Genomic DNA, 20,102 nt, shown 5'->3' with positions numbered 1-20,102 from the left:
AACAACAACAACAATGGCAACGAAGCTCGGGGTCGTGCTTTTGTGCTAGGTCGGGGTGACGCAGTGAATGATCCCAATGTGGTTATGGGTAAGTTTCTTCTCGACGATATTTATGTTACTGTCTTATTTGATTCGGGTGCTGATACAAGCTATATGTCTTTGAAAATGAGTAAAATGTTAAAACGTACACCAACACCCCTAAACACCAAACATGTCGTAGACCTAGCCAATGGTAAAAGTGTAGAAGCCGCACACGTAATCAAGGGTTGTAGTATCGTTTTAGCTGGTCAGACCTTCTCGATTGATCTTATACCCATAGTTTTGGGTAGTTTCGACGTTGTCATCGGTATGGATTGGTTGTCCCAGCATCACGCAGAAATTTTATGCAAGGAAAAGATCATCCGTATTCCTCGCTCTAGTCAGGAACCTCTTGAAGTTCAAGGCGACAAGAGTGGTGCTGTTGTTGGCATCATCTCTTTCTTAAAGGCGCATAAATGTTTACGAAAAGGGCACACTGCAATCCTGGCACTTGTCACTGACGCATCAGTAAAGGAAAAGAAGCTGGAGGATATTCCAGTTGTACGTGACTTTCCTCAGGTGTTTCCTGAAGATTTACCCGGTTTACCGCCTCATCGCCAAGTCGAATTCCAGATTGAGTTAGCTCCTGGAGCAGCACCAATAGCCCGCGCACCGTATCGTTTAGCTCCAACCGAACTGGAAGAATTGTCAAAGCAGCTACAAGAGCTCTTGGAAAAGGGTTTTATTCGTCCAAGCTCATCGCCCTGGGGAGCTCCAGTACTTTTTGTGAAGAAGAAGGATGGCACTTTCAGGATGTGCATCGACTACCGTGAACTGAACAAGGTGACGGTGAAGAACCGTTATCCTCTTCCGCGTATAGACGACTTATTCGACCAGTTGCAGGGGTCGAGTTACTACTCCAAGATAGACTTGAGGTCAGGGTATCATCAGCTGAGAGTCCGGGATGAGGACGTCTCCAAAACCGCATTCAGAACTCGTTACGGTCACTACGAGTTTCTTGTGATGCCATTTGGGTTAACGAACGCGCCTGCCGTATTCATGGATCTTATGAACAGGGTGTGCAAACCTTATCTAGACAAGTTCGTCATTGTTTTCATCGACGACATTCTGATTTACTCCAAGAGTCAGGAGGAGCACGAGCAACACCTACGATTGATCTTGGAACTTCTTAGAAAGGAGCAATTGTACGCCAAGTTTTCAAAATGCGACTTCTGGCTTCGTGAAGTCCACTTTTTAGGCCATGTGGTGAACAGGGATGGGATTCATGTCGATCCATCCAAGGTAGATTCGATCAGAAACTGGCCTGCACCACGTTCACCAACGGAAATACGCCAATTCTTGGGTTTGGCGGGTTACTACAGACGGTTTATCAAAGACTTCTCCAAGATCGCACAGCCGCTCACACTACTGACACAGAAGGGTGTCACCTATCGCTGGGGAGAGCCCCAGGAAACCGCTTTTCAGTACCTAAAGGATAGGCTTTGCAGCGCGCCTATTCTCTCATTGCCAGAGGGCACGGAAGATTTTGTGGTCTATTGTGACGCGTCGATACAGGGGCTTGGTTGTGTATTGATGCAGCGGGATAAAGTTATTGCCTACGCTTCGCGACAACTCAAAGTTCATGAACGGAATTATACGACGCACGATTTAGAGCTGGGAGCTGTTGTTTTCGCGCTTAAGATATGGCGACCCTACCTGTACGGTACCAGGTGCACGATTTACACCGATCACAGGAGTCTCGAGCATATCCTTATGCAAAAGGATTTGAACATGCGTTAACGGAGATGGGTTGAACTACTGAACGATTACGAATGCGCTATCAAGTACCATCCAGGCAAGGCCAATGTTGTGGCTGATGCTCTCAATCGGAAAGACACTCTACCTAGACGCGTACGAGCTTTGCAGCTCACTATTCAGTCCGGTCTTCCTAAACAGATACGAACTGCTCAGATAGAAGCATTGAAACCCGAAAACGTCAAGGCTGAAGCCTTACGCGGCTCAAGGCAACGAATGGAACAAAAGGAAGACGGCGCCTACTATGTAACGGGGCGTATTTGGGTCCCACTTTTTGGCGGTTTACGCGAGCTGGTAATGGACGAAGCTCACAAGTCTCGCTACTCGGTACATCCAGGGTCGGATAAAATGTACCACAATCTCAAAACAACATACTGGTGGCCAAGCATGAAGGCCCATATCGCAACGTACGTTGGCAAATGTTTGACTTGTGCGAGAGTCAAGGTTGAGTACCAGAAACCAGCGGGTCTACTTCAGCAACCCAAGATACCGCAATGGAAATGGGAAGAAATTTCCATGGATTTCGTTACAGGCTTACCTAGATCCCAGCGCGGGAATGATACCATATGGGTGATCGTGGATCGACTCACCAAGTCTGCACACTTCCTGGCTATAAAGGAAACGGATAAGTTCTCCACTCTCGCAGACGTTTATCTCAAAGAAGTTGTTTCGAGGCACGGGGTGCCCACTTCCATCATTTCAGATCGGGATGCACGATTCACGTCAGAACTATGGCAAGCGATGCACAAATCTTTCGGCTCACGGTTAGATATGAGCACAGCGTATCACCCTCAGACGGATGGGCAGTCTGAGCGAACGATCCAAACTCTTGAAGACATGCTTCGAGCGTGTGTCATCGATTTCGGCAACGGCTGGGAAAAGCACCTCCCTTTGGTGGAGTTTTCGTACAATAACAGTTATCACACCAGCATACAAGCCGCTCCATTCGAGGCATTGTACGGGCGTAAATGCCGGTCACCTCTCTGTTGGGCAGAGGTGGGGGATAGTCAGATTACGGGTCCAGAGATTGTAGTGGACGCCACGGAAAAGATTGCACAGATACGACAACGCATGGCGGCAGCACGCGACCGTCAGAAAGCCTACGCGGATAAGCGTAAAAAGCCATTGGAATTTCAGGTCGGGGACCGGGTATTACTTAAAGTCTCACCCTGGAAGGGTGTGGTACGTTTTGGCAAACGGGGTAAACTAAATCCACGATATGTCGGACCATTCGAGATTATAGAAAGAATAGGCCCAGTAGCCTACCGATTGAACCTACCAGCTGAACTCGGGGCAGTTCACAATGTCTTCCACGTGTCGAATTTGAAGAAGTGCCTATCAGATGAGACCCTTATCATTCCTTTCAAAGAACTCACTATCGACGAGCGGTTGCAGTTCGTCGAGGAACCTGTTGAAATTACGGACTGGGATGTGAAGGTCCTCAAACACAAGAGAATCCCTCTTGTTCAAGTTCGTTGGAACTCCCGACGTGGCCAAGAGTACACCTGGGAACGCGAAGACCAAATGAAAGAAAAGTATCCCCAGTTATTCGAAAACCGTGCAACCACTACTGAGGCTGAAGCTACTACTACAGAATTTCGGGACGAAATTCCAAATCAACGGGGGGATGATGTGACACCCCAGGAAAACCAATGAACGATACAAGTTACCTAGCTTCCTCAGTAAGTGCGTACCAAATTTCGGTACGAAATTTCTTCTAAGTTGGGGATAATGTGACAACTCGAATTTCCACGATTTCTATCTTCGCATTTATTACACGTTAATTATTTGGATTGTTTGGTTGTTTGGATTGTAGTTTATATTTATGGAGGTGCAATATAAGTGTTACTGTAATGTGTATATTATGTATGTATATGTATGCATATCTTAGTAAATAATGGAACCTTGGCCAACACCTTAACCCACACGAAAACACTTTCACTTGGAAACACCCCACTCTCATGAAAACACTTTCAGATGAAAAGACATATGTGTTTTCGTCCATCATGGGTCCAGCGAAAATAGGAACTGGGCTTTGGCCCAGTAGCGAACTATAAACATTCTGTTATAACCCTTACTACTAGAGTTTAATCGAAAACCCTAGAACACCTCTTCAACGGAGTGCCAACGACTGCAATCCTTTGGAACCTTTCATCTGAATCAACCTGTTGGCTTTATATCTCGGTTAGTGACTAACCCGCTCGGGATTGATTGTCTGTTATCATCGTATATTGTGAAATTGAAATCATGATTCTGTGATCTTATGTGATGTTTTGATTCATGTTGGATACGATATTAGGTGAGTGAATACGGTTTCGTGTAATAAACATGTTGGATGTTTCTGTCATGAATCATGAGGAATAGATCTGATGTTGTGGTGTTATTTGGATAGATCTCAACGTATATTCAATTAAATGTATAATAATCATATGAATTCATGATTGAATGATTTCGTATTAATGCTTTGTATGTATGGATGATCGCATTAATTGATATGACTGAATGATTATATGATGAAGTTGGTGTACTGTAGATGATCATTAGGTCTTATGTGTTCAACGTAACTGATATGATGGTGAGCAATGTAGCTGGCGAAAACCCCCCACCCAACGAAATCCCTTATCCAACGAAAACACATTAGTGTTTTCGGCATCAAGAGTTTTCGGCCCAACTGGTTTTTGGCTATAAGTGTATCCGGCCCAAAAGAGTTTTCGACCCAAGTTATGTTTTCGGCCCAAAGGGGTTTCGGCCCAATGGATTTCGCTGCACAAGTGTTCATGTTGAACAGGTGATTTCGGCCATCAAGTGTTTTCGCTGTATAAGTGATTTCGCTTGGTGATCTGCAACTGTGTATCTTGTATGTTAAATTGTTACTTGGTTAGCTCTGTTAGATTCAACTCTGTTAGTGGATAAATCATGTTAAATTGATTAACGTAGTTAAGTTAACCTTATTAACCAAGTTATATGTGTTAACTCTGTTGAGTAACTAATGCTATTAGTTTGTTAACTAACACTGTTTGTTTGTTAAAGCTGTAAAGGGGTTAACTCTGTTAAGATAAGCACGCAACCCTGTTAAATTTGTAACTCAGTTAAAGGTGTTGATCCCATTAATCTTGCTGGCCGTGTTAAGTGTTGATATTGTTAAACCTGTTAATTGATTTAACTGCTTACGTGACATACGATATTAATTACTAAGCACCATATGACATAGATTTGTCTGTGAAACATTTCGAGTTCGAAACTGACTATACATACGTGCGTACTATAGGTCGTGATTGATTAATTGTGAACGTGTGTATTTCTTTAGCATACCGAGCAAACCAAGGTGAGTTCACACAGCCAAGGCATGGGTTCCCGGGTGGGAATGGGATTTGTTGATTTATTGTACATACGCAGCTGATAGAATCGAACGATAAGATACAACTAGACTAGTAACACTTACTGAACTGATCTTCGCACACCTGCCAAGGGTTGGCCGCGATATTATGACTGACTTCGCACACCTGCCTTCGGAAGGCCGCGAACTAAACTTGCTAACATCTTCGCACACCTGCCTGGTAGGCCGCGATACTAATAAACCTAGTCTAGAATACTTGGGAGGAATATCCCCTAATATCTTCGCACACCTGCCTGGGAGGCCGCGATGGAAATATGATACATGATATAAACGAACGAACATACTATTACTCATACCATACTATTACTGAACTGTAAACTGTGAACTCGCTCAACTAGTTGTTGATCCTCTGTTACATGCCTTGCAGGACCTTAGGTACTTATGGAGCTTGCACTGGAGGAGCGGGTCGTTGTGGGATTCGGATCGTAGACATTATGTCAAACAATTGAACTTATAACTTTACTTTGGATTTTCATTATTACGCTTCCGCTATTGATACTATGTTTGGTTTGGAACATCAATCGTATTGGTTTGGGTTTTACAAACTATCTTATTTATATTATGCTATGTTCAATATGATTGATGGCTTGATCCTGGTCATGTCACGCCTCCAAGCGGTGGTACTCCGCGTGTGGATTTTGGGGGTGTGACAGATTGGTATCAGAGCCATTGGTTATAGAGAACTTGGTTTTAATATGGGAAAACGTTTTTATTAAAACCAGACTATAACCAGAACAGTGCTCTCAACGATCCACAACGACGCTTCGCTCCACGTGCAAGACTCGACATCCTAGGTAATAAGGTTTATGTTTATTACCTGCTTGCTAGAACTGCTTAGAACTTTGCTCGTAGTATGCTTACCTTACTCTTGCTCACTACCTGTTATTGCTTAAGAACACCTATGTGCTTACACTCTTCTGTCATCGCACTATTTGCGAACCTTTCTCACTTATATTGCCTTTGATGTGAAGATCAATGGCCGGACGAATTAACATGACTCAAGCCCAGCTAGAGGCTTTCGTTCAAGCTCAAGTTGCTGCGGCACTTGTAGCTGCTCAAGCAGGTAGTATACCCTGCAGTATAGACTCACACTAGGATCTATAGATCCTACATTAACTCTCGTATTTAACTTTTGTGACAACCCGAAACCTAGAACCTTCGTTGTGTCTTGATGCGATATACTTGTACGTTATGTGATTAGTTGAATGATTAAACTTAATGATAACGTGAACTTTTATGTGCTTTGTTTTGTGTGCATTGTATGTATATATGTATGTGTGTTATTGTGAACCGAGAACCCGACACGAAACAACAAGGACCCGACTCGAGACCATGTGGTCTCGAGTGAACCATAACCATTAGGCCGGTTTGGGCCTTTGGCCGGTTGGGCCATTGGGCCGAAAACCCTTAGCCGAAACCCATAGGGTGCACACACTTGGAACTTTGACTATAAATACACTACCTTAGTTAGTGTTACCATTTTGTTGAACATTACAACACACACTCTCCTACTTCTCTCTCTCACCTAAACTCTAGAACACAAACACACTCCATCATTCTTGGATCTTTGGACTTGGATCGGCTCACACACACACCCGGTTGGAAGCTTTTCACACACCCTCGAAACCCATAACCGGTTAGTGTTCTTAATGCTTTGTTGAATGTTAGTGTGTTCATGTTATGTTTGTAAGATGAGATTATGTGACAATATGTTAAGATGAGTTATACATAATGTTTTGAAAAGAAATCGGTTCATGAATGTTTCTTGTTATTAGTTGAACTATACATAAATATTTGATGATGAAAATGGGTTCATTGTATGTTAAAAAGGGTGAATGATGATATTGGTTGCACTTGGATTAGATCCGAAAAGTTTGGGTGTTTATACTAAGAAAATCGGCTAATGAATATGTTTGTCAAGTAGGATGCATGCTAGTAAAATTGTATCTTGATAGTTGTTCATGATTTTGGGTGAATAAGTGGTTAATATGTTATGAACTTGTTGAATATGTGTTTGAATATGTGAAGAACACTTTGAATGATAGTTAAGAATGTGAAAACCCTTGTGATTTTGATCCATCTTTGACTAGTAACCTGATTAGGAAAACTGTTAGTGGAATGCTATTGGTAGTTTCCTGATTTGGGCCTGATTATAATGTACCATTAATCTGACCATATCTGCATCAACACGTGAACTTGACAACGACAGCTTACCGACTCGCAATCACCCGTTGCGACTCGCAACCACAGCGTTACAACTCGAGACTACGCGGTTGCGACTCGCAACCATAACAGGACAAGCCGAAACCACAGGTTACGAGTCCCGTTGCGACTCGAGACCTTAGCATGATGAACCGAGACTACGGTTGCGACACCGGTTGCGACTCGCAACCATCCATGATCAACACACAGCATGACTCGAGACCATGCTTGCGAGTCCGGTTGCGACTCACTTTTGGGCCTAAGTTAGTGGGCCGAATTTATGTGCTACTGTTGATGTGTTACTTGGGCCTGTTATCACAAGCCCAACTGTTTGGGCCTTACACTTAGACTGTGGATTGTGTTTGAATGTTAACTGTGAACTGTTACTGATTATACGTGATTGCCAAACGTACTGAACATTTGTGCACTACTTGGTTCGACTCTGATTATACGTGATAACCGTGATAGGACGTTATTGAATACTTGCGACTTGATTGACTTTCTGTGATTAACTGCCGAGCAAACCGAGGTGAGTTCACACCCTTACAAAGCATGGGATTCCCTGGGTTGGGAACGGGGTTAAGGAACGTGGGTTCCTCGTCTACCTTGGGTAGGACGTCAGTGGTTCAGGAATGTAATTCCTCGTCCGGATGGACGGATAAACGTACTAGACTAAAACTCTATCACGAAGTCCCTCCTTTTTGTATCGACTAATCGCCGGGCCAATGGCGAGCGGGTCATTAGTTAGATAGCGCTATTTAGGTCTGACAAGCCTCACACCGTGCCGCAGAGGACGGGCGTGAACTAATGGATCTGGGGCACGTCAATGATGATAGACATTGATGTTTTCAGGGCACATAAACATGACTACAGTCAGCAATCGATACGGTAACGAGTCTAGTATACACATGGGGTAGCCCCCACGGCTGGAGAGCCAGATGATACACATGGGGTAGCCCCCACGGCTGGAGAGCCAGATGATGCACATGGGGTAGCCCCCACGGCCGAAATGCCTGATAACTACATGGGGTAGCCCCCACGGCCGGAGTGCCGGAGTAACTGGGAACGAACTGGTCACGTTTTTAAACTATGGGGTAACCCCCACGGCAGGATGCCGGATAAAGTAAACTGTTTTCGAAACAACTAAAACGAACGCCCACCCGTGAACTCACTCAACTAGTTGTTGACTCGTTACTACATGCTTTGCAGGACCATAGGTACTCAGTGGGAGCTTGCATGGAGGAGGATCGTTGTGGGACAGGGATTGCTACAAGACTATGTTAAACTTGAAACTTTTGGAACTTATGTTATAACTTTAAACTTATGCTTCCGCTTGCAACTTAAACTTATTTGTTTTGGAACACCAATCGTGATGGTTAAACTTTTATAACTACTTATATGCTTGTTCAGTATGATTGGTGGCTGGATCCTGGTCAGTCACGCCTCTAGGCGGTAGTACTCCGCAGGTGGGATTTTGGGGGTGTGACAGATTGGTATCAGAGCCATTGGTTATAGTGAACTTGGTTTTAATAAAGGAGAAACGTTTTTGTTAAAACCAGACTATAACCGGATTAGTGCTCAACGGTCCACAACGACACTTCGCTCCTCATGCAAGGCTCGACGTTCTAGGTAATATAATGTATGTATATTGCCTACTTGTTAGTTACGTAGTACATTGCTCATGGTATGCTTGATTAGTATAACTACTGTTATTTGAACACGTGCGTGCTTACTCTGTCCTACTATCGTGCTTTCGCGAACCTCTCTCACACGTATTACTCTTGTTATGAAGAACCATGTCTGGACGCGTTAACATGACACAAGCCCAGTTGACGGCTTTGATCAACGAACGAGTTGCCGCAGCGCTCGCAGCTGCACACGCAGGAGGTATATCCTGCAGTCCGAAATTGTTCTAGGATCATTTGGATCCTACTCTCGTGAACCAACCTTTGTGTTAAACTCTGTCTTTTCTTTCACCTACCTTAGGTCAGGCACCGGTGTGCACTTTTAAGACCTTTATGGACTGTCGACCCACAACTTTTAGCGGCACTGAAGGAGCAGTAGGTCTCCTACACTGGTTTGAGAAACTGGAGTCTGTGTTCGAAATGTGCGAATGCCCTGAAGCGCGCAGGGTGAAGTATGCTACTGGTACTCTCGAGGGTTTGGCTCTCACGTGGTGGAATGCTCAAGTGCAGATGTTAGGGTTGGTTGCTGCCAACGCCACCCCATGGGAAAACTTCAAGGAAATGATCAGGGAGGAATACTGCAGTCGTGACGACATTCACAAACTGGAGGATGAGTTTTACAATCTTAAGATGTCGGGATCAGAAATTGAGGCATACACTAAGAGATCGCATGAGCTTGCCTTGTTGTGTCCTACTATGGTGGATCCTCCCTACAAGCGAATTGAACTCTATCTCAAGGGCTTGGTGCCAGAGATCCAAAGTCATGTGACTTCAGCGAGGTTGACTACTATCCAGCAGGTTGTACAGTTGGCTCACCGTCTCACTGACCAAGCGGTGGAGCAGAACAAGTTACCGAAGCGTATAGGTGCTGCAACTACTTCTGGTACTTCTAGTGGGGATAAACGGAAATGGGATGGAACTTCAAGCAGGGGTTCAACTTCAGTGCAAACCCAGTCTCAGCAGAGAAAGACGGATGATCACAAGAGCCCCGGTCAGCAGTCATCTAGTGGTCAAAGTCATGGTGGATACAAGGGGAATCACCCCAAGTGCAATCGTTGTAGCCTACACCACAGTGGGCCATGCACCAGGGGCAACTGTCATCGATGCAACAAGCCTGGTCATGTTGCAAAGGATTGCAGAAGCGCATACCCCGTCAATCAGAATCGTCAGCAACCTCAGCAGAACCAGCGACAGCAGCAGGGTAACAACAAAGGATGCTTTCAGTGTGGAGCTGAAGGCCACTTCAAGAAGGATTGTCCCCAACTGAACCAGAACAACAACAACAATCAGGGGAATGGTAACAATGGGAACAACAACAATGGTGCTAGGGGACGAGTGTTCGTGATCGGTCAAGGTGAAGCAAGGAATGATCCCAACGTGGTGACGGGTAAGTTCCTTCTCGACGACTTTTATGTTACAGTCTTATTTGATTCGGGTGCCGATACTAGCTATGTGTCACTAGAAGTTAGTAAGATGCTTAAGCGTATTCCTACACCCCTGAGCGACAAGCACACTGTAGAGCTAGCTAATGGTAAGAGTTTGGAAGCCTCACACGTAGTCAAGGGTTGCCAGCTTATTCTCGCTAACCAGACCTTCTCTATCGATCTTATTCCTATTGTCTTGGGTAGTTTCGACGTTGTCATTGGGATGGATTGGTTATCCCAACACCGAGCAGAGATTCTTTGCAACGAGAAGATCGTTCGTATTCCTGGTCTAGGTAATGAACCTCTCATGATTCGTGGCGACAAGAGAAGTGCTGTTGAGAACATTATCTCTCTTCTTAAAGCCCAGAAATGCTTACGAAAGGGCCACACTGCGATTTTGGCTCTAGTTACTGACACCACAGAAAAAGAGAAGAAGCTAGAGGATTTTCCGGTTGTACGCGACTATCCTGAGGTATTCCCTGAGGAATTACCTGGTCTTCCGCCCCATCGCCAAGTCGAGTTTCAGATTGATTTAGCTCCTGGAGCCGCGCCTGTAGCCCGTGCACCTTATCGTTTAGCGCCATCAGAGTTGGAAGAACTCTCCACGCAACTACAAGAACTCTTGGATAAGGGTTTTATTCGTCCTAGCTCATCGCCTTGGGGAGCTCCAGTGTTATTTGTGAAGAAGAAGGATGGTACCTTCAGAATGTGTATCGACTATCGCGAACTCAACAAGGTGACTGTGAAGAATCGTTATCCTCTACCGCGTATTGACGACTTGTTCGACCAGTTGCAGGGGTCGAGCTACTACTCAAAGATCGATTTGAGATCGGGATATCACCAGCTGAGAGTTCGGGAAGAGGATGTCTCTAAGACGGCCTTTAGGACTCGATATGGGCACTATGAGTTTTTGGTCATGCCGTTTGGGCTGACGAACGCACCGGCAGTTTTTATGGATTTGATGAATCGAGTGTGCAAACCGTACCTGGACAAGTTTGTTATAGTCTTCATCGACGACATCCTGATCTATTCTAAGAGTAAAGAAGAGCACGAACAGCATCTACGACTTATTTTGGAACTCCTTCGGAAGGAACAGCTTTACGCAAAATTCTCGAAATGCGACTTCTGGCTTCGTGAAGTCCATTTCCTAGGGCATGTGGTGAACAAGGATGGGATTCACGTTGATCCATCCAAAGTGGAATCTATTAAGAACTGGCCTGCGCCTCGCACACCAAAGGAAATTCGCCAATTTTTGGGATTGGCAGGATATTACAGGAGATTCATTAAGGATTTTTCTAAGATCGCGCAGCCTCTCACCTTACTAACGCAGAAAGGCGTTGTTTATCATTGGGGAAATGCACAAGAGTTAGCTTTTCAGCATCTAAAGGATAGACTTTGCAGTGCACCTATCCTTTCACTGCCAGAAGGCACAGACGATTTTGTGGTTTACTGTGATGCATCAATTCAAGGTCTTGGTTGTGTATTGATGCAACGAGATAAAGTCATAGCTTACGCCTCACGACAACTTAAAGTTCACGAGAAGAACTACACGACACATGATTTAGAGCTGGGAGCGGTTGTTTTCGCACTTAAGTTATGGCGGCATTACCTTTACGGAACCAAGTGCGCCATCTACACCGACCACAGAAGTTTAGAACACATATTCAAACAGAAGGAACTGAATATGCGGCAGCGACGATGGGTCGAGCTGCTGAATGATTACGAGTGCTCTATCAGGTATCACCCGGGCAAGGCCAATGTAGTGGCGGACGCCCTGAGTCGAAAGGACACTACGCCTAAGCGTGTAAGAGCTTTACAACTCACGATACATTCTAGTCTACCTTCGCAGATACGAGCTGCTCAGATAGAAGCACTGAAACCAGAAAACATTAGAGCCGAAGCCCTACGCGGGTCAAGGCAACGCTTAGAACAGAAGGAAGACGGTGCTTATTATGTAACAGGACGCATTTGGGTCCCACTCTATGGCGATTTACGAGAACTTGTGATGGATGAAGCGCACAAATCTCGCTACTCGGTACACCCTGGTTCGGACAAGATGTACCACGATATTAAAACTACGTATTGGTGGCCTAGCATGAAGGCCCACATAGCAACTTACGTCAGCAAGTGTTTGACTTGTGCGCGAGTCAAGACAGAATATCAGAAACCTTCAGGCCTACTTCAGCAACCAGAGATACCACAATGGAAATGGGAGCAAATTTCCATGGATTTCGTTACTGGCCTACCTAGATCCCAGCGCGGAAACGATACTATCTGGGTGATCGTGGATCGACTCACGAAATCCGCACATTTCTTGGCAATCAAGGAGACGGATAAGTTCTCCACTCTGGCGGAAATATACCTCAAGGAAGTTGTTTCGAGGCACGGGGTGCCCACTTCTATCATCTCTGATCGAGATGCACGTTTTACTTCGGAACTGTGGCAGGCAATGCACAAGTCTTTTGGCTCACGTCTAGATATGAGCACAGCGTATCACCCACAGACGGACGGGCAGTCCGAGCGAACTATTCAGACCTTAGAAGACATGCTTCGTGCATGTGTAATCGACTTTGGCAACAGCTGGGAAAGACATCTGCCACTCGTGGAATTCTCGTATAATAACAGCTACCACACCAGCATTAAAGCTGCTCCGTTTGAGGCATTGTACGGACGTAAATGCCGGTCACCCCTCTGTTGGGCAGAGGTGGGGGATAGTCAGATCACTGGTCCAGAACATGTGGTAGACACTACTGAGCGGATTGCTCAAATACGACAACGCATGGCGGCCGCTCGTGACCGTCAGAAGGCATACGCCGATAAGGGCAGGAAACCACTTGAGCTCCAGGTTGGGGAGCGGGTATTACTCAAAGTTTCACCCTGGAAGGGTGTGGTTCGTTTTGGTAAACGCGGCAAACTCAACCCACGATACGTTGGACCTTTCGAAATTCTTGAGAAAATAGGCAAGGTGGCCTACAGACTGAAATTACCAGCAGAACTCGGGGCAGTTCACAACGTTTTCCATGTGTCAAATCTGAAGAAGTGTCTGTCAGATGAGACGCACGTAGTTCCTCTGAAGGAACTCACGATCGACGAACAGTTGAAATTCGTCGAAGAACCTGTCGAGATCACGGACCGGGATGTTAAGGTCCTCAAGAACACTAGAATACCTCTTGTTCGAGTTCGTTGGAACTCACGTCGCGGCCCAGAGTTTACCTGGGAGCGCGAAGATCGGATGAAACAAAAGTATCCCCAACTGTTTGAGAACAGTACAAACGCTACTGAGGCTGAAGCTACGGAATTTCGGGACGAAATTCCAGATCAACGGGGGGTGGATGTGACACCCCAGGATAACCGGGAAAACCATGCAACTTGACTAGCTTCCTCAGTGAGTGCCATCAAATTTCGGGACGAAATTTCTTTCAACTTGGGGATGATGTGACAACCCGAAACCTAGAACCTTCGTTGTGTCTTGATGCGATATACTTGTACGTTATGTGATTAGTTGAATGATTAAACTTAATGATAACGTGAACTTTTATGTGCTTTGTTTTGTGTGCATTGTATGTATATATGTATGTGTGTTATTGTGAACCGAGAACCCGACACGAAACAACAAGGACCCGACTCGAGACCATGTGGTCTCGAGTGAACCATAACCATTAGGCCGGTTTGGGCCTTTGGCCGGTTGGGCCATTGGGCCGAAAACCCTTAGCCGAAACCCATAGGGTGCACACACTTGGAACTTTGACTATAAATACACTACCTTAGTTAGTGTTACCATTTTGTTGAACATTACAACACACACTCTCCTACTTCTCTCTCTCACCTAAACTCTAGAACACAAACACACTCCATCATTCTTGGATCTTTGGACTTGGATCGGCTCACACACACACCCGGTTGGAAGCTTTTCACACACCCTCGAAACCCATAACCGGTTAGTGTTCTTAATGCTTTGTTGAATGTTAGTGTGTTCATGTTATGTTTGTAAGATGAGATTATGTGACAATATGTTAAGATGAGTTATACATAATGTTTTGAAAAGAAATCGGTTCATGAATGTTTCTTGTTATTAGTTGAACTATACATAAATATTTGATGATGAAAATGGGTTCATTGTATGTTAAAAAGGGTGAATGATGATATTGGTTGCACTTGGATTAGATCCGAAAAGTTTGGGTGTTTATACTAAGAAAATCGGCTAATGAATATGTTTGTCAAGTAGGATGCATGCTAGTAAAATTGTATCTTGATAGTTGTTCATGATTTTGGGTGAATAAGTGGTTAATATGTTATGAACTTGTTGAATATGTGTTTGAATATGTGAAGAACACTTTGAATGATAGTTAAGAATGTGAAAACCCTTGTGATTTTGATCCATCTTTGACTAGTAACCTGATTAGGAAAACTGTTAGTGGAATGCTATTGGTAGTTTCCTGATTTGGGCCTGATTATAATGTACCATTAATCTGACCATATCTGCATCAACACGTGAACTTGACAACGACAGCTTACCGACTCGCAATCACCCGTTGCGACTCGCAACCACAGCGTTACAACTCGAGACTACGCGGTTGCGACTCGCAACCATAACAGGACAAGCCGAAACCACAGGTTACGAGTCCCGTTGCGACTCGAGACCTTAGCATGATGAACCGAGACTACGGTTGCGACACCGGTTGCGACTCGCAACCATCCATGATCAACACACAGCATGACTCGAGACCATGCTTGCGAGTCCGGTTGCGACTCACTTTTGGGCCTAAGTTAGTGGGCCGAATTTATGTGCTACTGTTGATGTGTTACTTGGGCCTGTTATCACAAGCCCAACTGTTTGGGCCTTACACTTAGACTGTGGATTGTGTTTGAATGTTAACTGTGAACTGTTACTGATTATACGTGATTGCCAAACGTACTGAACATTTGTGCACTACTTGGTTCGACTCTGATTATACGTGATAACCGTGATAGGACGTTATTGAATACTTGCGACTTGATTGACTTTCTGTGATTAACTGCCGAGCAAACCGAGGTGAGTTCACACCCTTACAAAGCATGGGATTCCCTGGGTTGGGAACGGGGTTAAGGAACGTGGGTTCCTCGTCTACCTTGGGTAGGACGTCAGTGGTTCAGGAATGTAATTCCTCGTCCGGATGGACGGATAAACGTACTAGACTAAAACTCTATCACGAAGTCCCTCCTTTTTGTATCGACTAATCGCCGGGCCAATGGCGAGCGGGTCATTAGTTAGATAGCGCTATTTAGGTCTGACAAGCCTCACACCGTGCCGCAGAGGACGGGCGTGAACTAATGGATCTGGGGCACGTCAATGATGATAGACATTGATGTTTTCAGGGCACATAAACATGACTACAGTCAGCAATCGATACGGTAACGAGTCTAGTATACACATGGGGTAGCCCCCACGGCTGGAGAGCCAGATGATACACATGGGGTAGCCCCCACGGCTGGAGAGCCAGATGATGCACATGGGGTAGCCCCCACGGCCGAAATGCCTGATAACTACATGGGGTAGCCCCCACGGCCGGAGTGCCGGAGTAACTGGGAACGAACTGGTCACGTTTTTAAACTATGGGGTAACCCCCACGGCAGGATGCCGGATAAAGTAAACTGTTTTCGAAACAACTAAAACGAACGCCCACCCGTGAACTCACTCAACTAGTTGTTGACTCGTTACTACATGCTTTGCAGGACCATAGGTACTCAGTGGGAGCTTGCATGGAGGAGGATCGTTGTGGGACAGGGATTGCTACAAGACTATGTTAAACTTGAAACTTTTGGAACTTATGTTATAACTTTAAACTTATGCTTCCGCTTGCAACTTAAACTTATTTGTTTTGGAACACCAATCGTGATGGTTAAACTTTTATAACTACTTATATGCTTGTTCAGTATGATTGGTGGCTGGATCCTGGTCAGTCACGCCTCTAGGCGGTAGTACTCCGCAGGTGGGATTTTGGGGGTGTGACAACTTTGTCCTATTCGTACACAATAGGTCAACACGCGCAGCAGCCTGTCTGCACTTTCAAGAACTTCATGGACTGTCGTCCAAGCTCATTCAGTGGCACCGAGGGGGTAGTGGGACTCCTCCATTGGTTCGAGAAGCTAGAGTCAGTGTTTGAAATGTGTGAATGCCCTGAGGCACGCAGGGTCAAGTATGCCACTGGCACGTTGGAAGGGATTGCGCTCACCTGGTGGAACGCGCAAGTACAGATCCTAGGGTTGGCAGCTGCTAACGCCACACCTTGGGAGGATTTCAAGGAATTGATTAAGCGTGAGTATTGCACACGAGACGACATCCACAAGCTGGAGAATGAGCTATACCACTTAAAGATGACGGGGTCAGAGATAGAGGCTTACACGAAATGATCAAATGAACTGGCCATCTTATGTCCAACGATGGTGGCCCCCATGTTAAACGCATTGAGTTGTATCTCAAGGGGCTTGTGCTAGAGATTCAGAGCCACGTGACGTCGGCTAACCTCAACAACATCCAAGACATTCAGCGTCTTGCTCACCGACTCACCGATCAGGCAGTGGATCAGAACAAGCTGCCAAAACGCATCAGTGCTACCACTACTGCCACTACTACTCCAGCTACTACTTCTGCCACACCCAGCGAGAACAAAAGAAAGTGGGATGGGGATTCCAGCAGGGGATCAGTATCTGTTCAGTCCCAAACACAGCAGCGTCGCACCAACGACTACCAGAGTCCGAATCAGCAACCATCGGGCAGTCAGGGGCAGAGTGGTTATAGGGGAACTCACCCGTGGTGTAACAGGTGCAACAAACACCACAGTGGGAGATGTCGCAGGGAACGTTGTCAAAGATGCCTCAAGCCGGGTCATGAGGCAAAGGATTGTAGAAGCTCACGGCCAGCAACTCCCACCACCAGCTCCTCAGAACCCACAGCAGCAGCAGCCACAGCGTGGAAACCGGGGATGTTTCCAATGTGGGGTGAAGGTCACTACAAACGTGATTGCCCTCAATTAAACCAGAACCAGAATCGCAACAACAACCAGGGCAACGGGAACAATAACAACAACAACGGGGGAAACAACAACAACAATGGCAACGAAGCTCGGGGTCGTGCTTTTGTGCTAGGTCGGGGTGACGCAGTGAATGATCCCAATGTGGTTATGGGTAAGTTTCTTCTCGACGATATTTATGTTACTGTCTTATTTGATTCGGGTGCTGATACAAGCTATATGTCTTTGAAAATGAGTAAAATGTTAAAACGTACACCAACACCCCTAAACACCAAACATGTCGTAGAACTAGCCAATGGTAAAAGTGTAGAAGCCGCACACGTAATCAAGGGTTGTAGTATCGTTTTAGCTGGTCAGACCTTCTCGATTGATCTTATACCCATAGTTTTGGGTAGTTTCGACGTTGTCATCGGTATGGATTGGTTGTCCCAGCATCACGCAGAAATTTTATGCAAGGAAAAGATCATCCGTATTCCTCGCTCTTGTCAGGAACCTCTTGAAGTTCAAGGCGACAAGAGTGGTGCTGTTGTTGGCATCATCTCTTTCTTAAAGGCGCATAAATTTTTACGAAAAGGGCACACTGCAATCCTGGCACTTGTCACTGACGCATCAGTAAAGGAAAAGAAGCTGGAGGATATTCCAGTTGTACGTGACTTTCCTCAGGTGTTTCCTGAAGATTTACCCGGTTTATCGCCTCATCGCCAAGTCGAATTCCAGATTGAGTTAGCTCCTGGAGCAGCACCAATAGCCCGCGCACCGTATCGTTTAGCTCCAACCGAACTGGAAGAATTGTCAAAGCAGCTACAAGAGCTCTTGGAAAAGGGTTTTATTCGTCCAAGCTCATCGCCCTGGGGAGCTCCAGTACTTTTTGTGAAGAAGAAGGATGGCACTTTCAGGATGTGCATCGACTACCGTGAACTGAACAAGGCGACGGTGAAGAACCGTTATCCTCTTCCGCGTATAGACGACTTATTCGACCAGTTGCAGGGGTCGAGTTACTACTCCAAGATAGACTTGAGGTCAGGGTATCATCAGCTGAGAGTCCGGGATGAGGACGTCTCCAAAACCGCATTCAGAACTCGTTACGGTCACTACGAGTTTCTTGTCATGCCATTTGGGTTAACGAACGCGCCTGCCGTATTCATGGATCTTATGAACAGGGTGTGCAAACCTTATCTAGACAAGTTCGTCATTGTTTTCATCGACGACATTCTGATTTACTCCAAGAGTCAGGAGGAGCACGAGCAACACCTACGATTGATCTTGGAACTTCTTAGAAAGGAGCAATTGTACGCCAAGTTTTCAAAATGCGACTTCTGGCTTCGTGAAGTCCACTTTTTAGGCCATGTGGTGAACAGGGATGGGATTCATGTCGATCCATCCAAGGTAGATTCGATCAGAAACTGGCCTGCACCACGTTCACCAACGGAAATACGCCAATTCTTGGGTTTGGCGGGTTACTACAGACGGTTTATCAAAGACTTCTCCAAGATCGCACAGCCGCTCACACTACTGACACAGAAGGGTGTCACCTATCGCTGGGGAGAGCCCCAGGAAACCGCTTTTCAGTACCTAAAGCATAGGCTTTGCAGCGCGCCTATTCTCTCATTGCCAGAGGGCACGGAAGATTTTGTGGTCTATTGTGACGCGTCGATACAGGGGCTTGGTTGTGTATTGATGCAGCGGGATAAAGTTATTGCCTACGCTTCGCGACAACTCAAAGTTCATGAACGGAATTATACGACGCACGATTTAGAGCTGGGAGCTGTTGTTTTCGCGCTTAAGATATGGCGACACTACGTGTACGGTACCAGGTGCACGATTTACACCGATCACAGGAGTCTCGAGCATATCCTTATGCAAAAGGATTTGAACATGCGTTAACGGAGATGGGTTGAACTACTGAATGATTACGAATGCGCTATCAAGTACCATCCAGGCAAGGCCAATGTTGTGGCTGATGCTCTCAGTCGGAAAGACACTCTACCTAGACGCGTACGAGCTTTGCAGCTCACTATTCAGTCCAGTCTTCCTAAACAGATACGAACTGCTCAGATAGAAGCATTGAAACCCGAAAACGTCAAGGCTGAAGCCTTACGCGGCTCAAGGCAACGAATGGAACAAAAGGAAGACGGCGCCTACTATGTAACGGGGCGTATTTGGGTCCCACTTTTTGGCGGTTTACGGAGCTGGTAATGGACGAAGCTCACAAGTCTCGCTACTCGGTACATCCAGGGTCGGATAAAATGTACCACGATCTCAAAACAACATACTGGTGGCCAAGCATGAAGGCCCACATCGCAACGTACGTTGGCAAATGTTTGACTTGTGCGAGAGTCAAGGTTGAGTACCAGAAACCAGCGGGTCTACTTCAGCAACCCAAGATACCGCAATGGAAATGGGAAGAAATTTCCATGGATTTCGTTACAGGCTTACCTAGATCCCAGCGCGAGAATGATACCATATGGGTGATCGTGGATCGACTCACCAAGTCTGCACACTTCCTGGCTATAAAGGAAACGGATAAGTTCTCCACTCTCGCAGACGTTTA

Source organism: Helianthus annuus, chromosome 4 (genome assembly GCF_002127325.2).
Source record: "Helianthus annuus cultivar XRQ/B chromosome 4, HanXRQr2.0-SUNRISE, whole genome shotgun sequence".
Lineage (NCBI taxonomy): Eukaryota > Viridiplantae > Streptophyta > Magnoliopsida > Asterales > Asteraceae > Helianthus > Helianthus annuus.
Note: the sequence above shows the minus strand (reverse complement) of the source record.